An 8,266-nucleotide genomic window follows, 5' to 3' on the forward strand; every position below is an offset into this window, starting at 1 on the left:
TATCCCGGGCATGTCGGAGGCTTTCCAGGCAAAGAGGTCGGAATTGTCTCTTAGGAATTTAGTCAACCCTTGTTTTAGGGTTTCCCCTAGGTTGGCTCCTATGTTGGTATTTTTTTCTTCCTTTTGGCCGACCTATATTTCTTCGGTTTTTCCTCCCGGTTGTGATCGCAGCTTTTCTCTGGCCCTTGCACCGCCGAGCTCTATGGTGTGAACTTCTTTGCCTTTTTCCCTTAGGTTCAGGCTTTCGTTGTAGCATTTCCTTGCCAATTTCTGATCTCCCCTCACCATTGCTATTCCCGCTGAGGTCGGGAATTTCATGCAAAGGTGGGGAGTGGACACCACTGCTCCGAGTCGATTAAGGATAGCTCTGCCAATTAAAGTATTATATGCTGACCCTACGTCGATGACTATGAAGTCTATACTCAGAGTTTTGGATTTTCCCCTTTTCCAAAAGTGGTTTGAAGGGGTAGAAATCCCAGTGGTCTTATTGGCGTGTCACCTAATCCGTACAAGGTGTCGGGGTAGGCTCTTAATTCTTTCTCATCTAACCATAGTTTGTCAAAAGGGGCTTGAAAAGAATGTCCGCTGAGCTTCCTTGATCTACTAGGGTTCTGTAGAGATGGGCATTTGCCAGGATCATGGTTATTACCACTAGATCGTCGTGTCCAGGGATTACTCCTTGCCCATCCTCCTTTGTGAATGATATGGTTGGAAGGTCGGGTGACTCGCTCCCAACTTGGTAGACTCGCTTGAGATACCTTTTGCGAGAGGACTTGGTGAGTCCCCCTCCCGCAAACCCTCCTAAGATCATATGGATATGTCTCTCCGGAGTCTGCGGTGGTGGGTCTCTTCTATCCTCGTCGTCTCGCTTTCTCTTCCCATGGTTGTCCGACCTTTCTATGAGATATCTGTCAAGGCGGCCTTCTCTAGCCAGCTTTTCTATCACATTTTTAAGGTCGTAACAGTCATTTGTTGAGTGACCATATATTTTATGGTACTCACAGTAGTCGCTACGACTCCCCCCTTTTTTATTTTTAATAGGCCTGGGAGGTGGCAGCCTTTCAGTATTGCAAATCTCTCTGTATACATCCACTATAGAAACCTTTAGAGGAGTATAAGAGTGATATTTTCTTGGTCTATCGAGACCGAGTTCTTCCTTCTTCTTGGGCTCCCTATCCCTCTCTTTTGTCGAGGGAGATGCCCGGGTCGCCAACTCGAATCTCTCAGTCTGGCATTCTCCTCCATGTTGATGTACTTTTCAGCTCTTTCCTGTACATCACTTAAGGAGGCGAGGTGCCTTTTTGATATGGACTGTGAGAAAGGACCTTCTCTAAGCCCATTGACTAACCCCATAATAACTGCCTCGGTGGGCAGGTCTTGGATTTCTAAACATGTTTTGTTGAACCTTTTCATATAGGCTCGTAAGGATTCTCCGACCTCCTGCTTTATTCACAGGAGGCTTGGCGCAAGTTTTACTTTGTCCTTCTGGATAGAGAACCTCATCAAGAATTTCCTTGAGAGGTCTTCGAAACTGGTGATTGACCACAGGGGGAGGCTGTCGAACCACTTCATCGCTACTTTCGACAGGGTGGTCGGGAAGGCTTTGCATCGCGTAGCGTCAGAAGCGTCAGCCAGATACATCCGACTTTTGAAATTTCTTAAGTGATGCTTCGGACCCGTGGTTCCGTCGTAGAGGTCCATATCGGGGCTTTTGAAGTTCCTCGGAACTTTTGCCCTCATTATGTCCTCGCTGAAGGGGTCCTCCCCTCTTGGGGGCGACTCTTCTCGGTCGTCGCGGGAGTTCCGATTTTTGAGGGAGGATTCCAACTTCAAGAGTTTTCTTTCTAACTCTTTTCGTCGTTCCATCTCCTCTTTTAGATTCTTTTCTGTTTCCCTTTGTCGCTCCCGTTCCTGTTCCAGTTGTTCCTGGCGGCTTTGGTGGACATGGACTAATCCCATAAATTCAGTTGCATGGGGTGGTCCATCCTTTTCCGATTCGCGCCCTTCTGAGGAATTTACCTTCAGATTTTTGACTCCGGAAGTATACTCTCTATGCTGATCGTTAGTTCCTTGGTGGAGGGTTAAGTTTGCGTCATTGTCTCCAGTGTCCAGATTCTCTTGTTCGGAATCTGACTCCACATGACCCTCCTCAGGGGATCTGTCCGCCATCACTGGTTGATCTCTCGGGTCCCCGGCAACGGCGCCAATGTTACGATGGGTAACCGAAGATGGTGGGCTGGACTCGCTAGGTTGGGCCAATCGTCTGAGGAAGGAAGCCTTCGAGCGGGTCTGCACCTTGGGGGCCTCCGTCCGACTTGTGAGTATGAAAGAGTGGGGGGTGGTACTTGCAAAGACACTCCGATGCCTAAGTCAGCAAGAGTGTGAGCAGGTCTGGAGAGTATTGGGACTTAGAGATACCTGAGAGGTGTCAGTGTATTTATAGTGGTGAACCAATAACCACCGTTGAAGTAGTGCCACTTTTTTAGGGTGATAACTGTCCCTTTATCTTAGGAAGGTTGAGATATGGCTCCTGGAAGTGGTTAGAGAAATTCTAGGGACAGTTACTCATTTAAACGAGTGATTATCTGCCAGCTAACCCTCGTCCCCGACTTCTTTAGGGTAAGTCGTGATAAGAACCAACTTCGCAGGAGGAAGGTCGGTGTTAGGTGAGGCTCAACCCTTTGGATTTGGCCTTTTATTTGTACCTGAGCCTTATCATTGGGTCAGGGTATGAACAGTTTTCGTAAAATTTTTGTAGCTCATTAATTATGATAGAGTATGTTATTGATAAGTGTACTTATTGATTTGTGCATTATTCACACTACCAAAATAGATTCTTTTAATTAAGAAATTAACAAATAATTGAAGTCTCGCTGGTAATAAAAGTATGAATAACAATGATTCAGAAAGAATGGAATACAATTAGCTATGGAAGTGTTCAAGGAAAATAGATCGGCAATAATTTGGAAGGTGTAGTATGAGTTATGTGTTAGACTAAAAAGAGAAATATGTTTCCAAAACTCATTATTGTTATCCTTTTTGTATATTTATTATTATAAGTATCATGATGTTACTTCTCCTAACAAATTTAAGTTAATAAAGACAATATAAATAATTATATCTCTAATACTTTTTTTAAGAAGAATCTTTTTTTGAGTTTATTTAAATTTTTTTGTATAGCCTTTTGTTGTTTTTTATTTGTCTCGTGTTATTTTTTTTGTTCACTAAAGATCAAATTTTAAATCTTTCAAATATAGAATTTTGATACTGTGTTATGATGTTATTTTTTTTTAAATTTAAATTTATAAAAAAATAGTATAAATAATTATATCTCTAATAGTAAAATAAATATAAATGTCATTGTAAATTTCATCATCATTTATTTTAGGTTTAAGTACGATTTTGGTCCCTAATGTAGAGACCGAAAATTTATTTCGTCCCCGACCTTTTTTGCTATGAAATGGTCCCAAAAGTTTCATTTTGTTTTAAAATCGTCCTTTTTACCAGATTTTTTATTTTTATTACCAAATTATCTCTAACTAAAAAAATATAAAATAAAATAAAATAAAAAGGAAAAAAAGAAAGAAAGGGAACGACGAGAGGGAGAAAGAGAATCGGGGAAAGAAAGAGAATTGGGGGAGGGGAGGGGAGGGAAGGAAAGAAGGGGGAGGGAAGGTAGCGTTGCCGCGCCGCCGCCTGTGATGGAGAGAACGGAAGGAGAAACCGTCATACACAGGGATAAAGAGGGGGGAGATAGAAAGGGAGAAGAAAGAGACCGGAAGGGGAAACAGAGAGCAAGAGAGGAGAAAGGGAGAAGAGAGAGATCGGAAGGGAGAGGGAGACTGCGTTCAGCGCTGCCGCCGCCACTCGCGCCGCTCGCCGTTTCTGCTCTTCTTCCTCACTCGGTCGTCGATGTTCCTCGCCGTTTCTGCTTTTGCTTCTGCTTCTGTTTCTGTTTTTGTTTCTACTTCTGGTTTTGTTTTTGTTATTGCTCTGATTTCATTATCTATTATTGTTGTTGGTGTTGTTCTTCTAGTTGTTGTTGTTGTTTTATTGTTGTTGTTGTTTCACTGCTTCTGTATTTGCTTGTTCTTTGCGCCTCTGCATTTGGTTTATTTTGGGGAAGAAGGGAAAGGGTATTTTCGTCCAAAGGACGATTTTAAAATAAACTGAAACCTTCAGAATCATTTTGTAGCGAAAAAAAGCCAGAGACAAAATAAATTTTCAGCCTCTATGTTAGGAACCAAAATCGTACTTAATTTTCTATTTTATATATTATATTATTAAAAAAATTTTAAATATACTTAAAATACTAATGTTCTAATCATTTTAATAATTAATTTCAATTAATATATATTATATATATTTTTTATAATTGAGATCAACAATTAAAACAATTAAAATAGCAGTGTTTATTCTTTCCAGGTACACTTCAATTTTTTCCTATATTAGCATAGTGATAAATAAACAATAAAAATAATAAAAGTGAGTTATCTTATCATTAGTCAATTAAACAAGCCGTAATGCATGACACATCATATCATACATATATATAAAAAAGTAGAAGCGTGTGGGGTCACTAATATGGTAACACTATTTACGTTTCTGAAAGCAAACATTCTTGTGCAAATGTGAATGTAATAATAAAATGATGAAAGAGATGGTGGTGCCTTTGCATCGGTGTGTGGTTAATTTAAATAGGTAGGATGCTTGCAAAGAATATAATAAAAAACATATGATTAAGACACAAAATCCATTGTGTCAATACTGCTAAGTTTCAAAAACATTTTACAGAATTTTATTGGGTGCCTTCTTTGGATGCCTCCAACCCATCCTCACGGGGAATGGATTCTCTCTAGTTTCATTTTCTCTCTCTGATCTTGATTTGGCTTCTGTTACAAAAAGTTAAATTAAATTTGGTTTTAGTATAGGTGCTGTATTATTAATAAAAATAAAAGTGTGCAATTTGTTTATTGTTTTTCAATTCCTAATCGACCCAAATGGTACAATTGTACAAACTTTTAATTTCGAGTTGTGTGATCATTTGTGTCGGTTTTTATCTGATTGTACAACGAAATGATTAATTAAAATGCTAAAACAGAAATTACAGCATAAATAAAATGATAGGAAAGTAGTCTTGGAAATTATTATGTGGTGGCATTTGTTATTTTGTGGGTACCATTTCAAAAGAAATTTAAACCGGTATGCAGAAAATCAACTAGTGTATTTTCGTCTTCACTTAATTACAATTTTTTAATCTAGGGCACTCTTATCAAAATCTCAACGTCTCATTGTAATTAACTGCCGGTAATAATAGAAAAGTAATAATCTAAATTATCTTATTTAAGTTAATTTTTATATTTTTACGTATGTATTATTTATAATTATACGGGTATTATATTTAAAATTATTTAATTATTCTAGTTATAATTAAATAATATAAAATAAGATAATTTTAGATTATTTTAAATTGATTTTTTATTAATTATATTAGATATATTTTAAAATTAACTATTAGTATAAAATACATATTAGAATACAAAATATACATTAAAAATGAATTAAATAATTATATAATAATTAATTTTAGTAGCTAATTTTGATTAAAAATATTTTTTATTTTCTATATGCTTAAATGAACTTAACTCAATCTACTTTTAAGCAATTAATTAACTAGTAACTCATTAAACTAGATTGTCGATCCTGAGTTTAATAACTACCCTCAATGACTGAAGTGAAGTTAATCTTGTTGCTTATTTTATATAAGTAAAGATTCAAATGTTAAAATTGTTAAATTTATTAGAGTTATATCAGGAATTAGAACACCAAATAAATAGAATGATAAAATATATTTTTTATTTTTGAAATATATCAAAAGTACTCCTAAATTTTATTTTGCTTTAATTTTATTCAAAAAATTTTCAATCTGTATTCAGTATATACATGACAATTAAATTTAAAAAAAAAAATTAGGACTAATCTAACAATAATACATGATAAATAATATGTTTAATTTGTTTGTATTAAATGTTATTTTTGTAAATTTATTTTTGAATATCATAATTTTTTTTAAAAATTAGTTATTAGAATAAATTTGATTCAAATAAAAAATTTTTAGAATAAAATTAAAATAAAATAAAATTTAAAAATAAAAAATATACTTGCTTTACTCTAAATAAAAATATTGCACTTGTTAGACGATATTCTTTAACAAAGATCCTATTGCCTCACAAATTGTATGACCTCAAGTTTGGAAGTTTACACACTCGAATACATTAGGTAAAAGAGAAAGCTATGAATGTATATGTGGATCTGACCCTCATATATATTATCTACCTTTATTAACTTAATCATTTCATTATCTTACAGAAAGTACTAGGCTTAAACATTCAAAAGATTTTAATTATAAAATCACTTTTTTTAAAAGTTTAAACTAACAAAAAAGGATAGATGAATAATTATATTTTTAATATATTTTATTAAAAAATAATTTCTTTCAAATTTTAGCATAATTTCTTTTTATTTGTCTTATATTTTTTTAAGAGATAACAAAAATTAAACTTTAAATTTTTCAATCACAAAAATTTTCATATTATATTATAAAATTATTTTTTAAAGTTTAAAATGATAAAAAAACATATAAATAATTATATCTTTCGCTTATTGTAACCCTCAATGCAGGATGGATGAAAAACCCTAGATGAGAATGTTGGCGTGGCAAGAAGGCACAAAATCTATATAGGCCAATGTGTATCTATATTATAGACTATAGTAGTATTGGTATATTTTCTTTTATTTCCTGAAAAGAAAACTGTGCACATCACATGTACACCAAACCTAAGTGACATTACATACATATATTCCATTCGAAGAGTGGTGCTTATTAGATGATAGCGACGAAAGCTTTAACATTCATGGGTCCAATGTGTAGTACATTATTGTGTACGCGCAAGAATCTGTTTTGCTATGCATCTCTTTGAAAATTAGCTTTTAGCTCAAGATCATGACTACTCATCTAGTCGGATATATATGAACCAAACTAATAACAGTTGCATGTCGTTGGGCTATGGAATATTCTATCCACACGTTGGGAATATGCAAGTACACTACAAGAAAAAAGTTTTATGGCCACGTTTTTTTTTTGTCACACTTCTAAAAGTAGTCAATAGCCACACTTTTATGACGGTGACGATTGAATGGAGACTTTGCTACGTTTTTTCTTGTTATGCTTCAAAAGCGTGACAAAAGGGATCAATGGCCACGCTTTTATGAGAGTGGCAATTGATTCGAGATTTAGCCATACTTTTTTTGCTATGCTTAAAAAGCGTAACCATAGAAAAAAACAAACACGCTTTTAAAGTGTGACGACAGAATTTTGTTATCAGGGTTTCAAAATGTGGCCATTTCCTACAACTCTTTTGGCCACGCTTCAAAAGCATGGCCAAAAGGTTAAAAAAAACATTTCAAAAAACTCCCTTCAAAATTACTGAATTAGAATTGCACACCATCTACTCTTTCAAACCTTATCTTTCTCCTTCTTACACTTGCCATAACTCATTTAGATAACCCTAAGCCCCCCACGAAGCGACGATTAACCCTAACCCTAACCTTGTCTTCATGGTGCCTCACCCTAACCCTCTCTTCATTGTGCCTCATGAAGAACCCCTAACCACGATCAAGAACATCATATCGAAGAACCCAACACTCCATGAAATAGCACAGCACTCCACGAAGAACTTCACCGGCGTTCGCAATGTCTCCGTCGGCAAACCCTCTTCCGGCACCTTTAACCCTCCTTTCACTACAAGAAAATGGAACATCTGTAACAAAAAATTTATATCAAATTTAAAATTGTTACAAATTATAATTTTTTTGAAACAATAATTAGTTATTATTACAAAATAAGAATATTTTATAACAATAAGAAAATTTGTTACAAAACATTTCAATATTTTGTAACAACTTGATTTCTTTTGTTAGAAATTATGTTGGCTTTTGTATCGAATTGTTGTTTTGTTACAAAATGTTATAATGTTTTGTAACAAAAGATTATATTGTGGCAAAAATTCAAAATATTTTGTAACAAAATATCTATTTGTTTCAAAAGCTCTTAATATTTTGTAACAAAAAATTACTTTGTCACAAAATACAATATTTTTGTAACAAGTTATTTATTTGTCACAAAATTCAACGACTTTTTGTAACTAATAAAAAATTTTGTTTCAACACACTAAATGTAAGACTTTGTGTAAGACCTTGAAATTTT

Source organism: Arachis ipaensis, chromosome B7 (genome assembly GCF_059453495.1).
Source record: "Arachis ipaensis isolate K30076 ecotype BB chromosome B7, ASM5945349v1, whole genome shotgun sequence".
Taxonomy (NCBI): domain Eukaryota; kingdom Viridiplantae; phylum Streptophyta; class Magnoliopsida; order Fabales; family Fabaceae; genus Arachis; species Arachis ipaensis.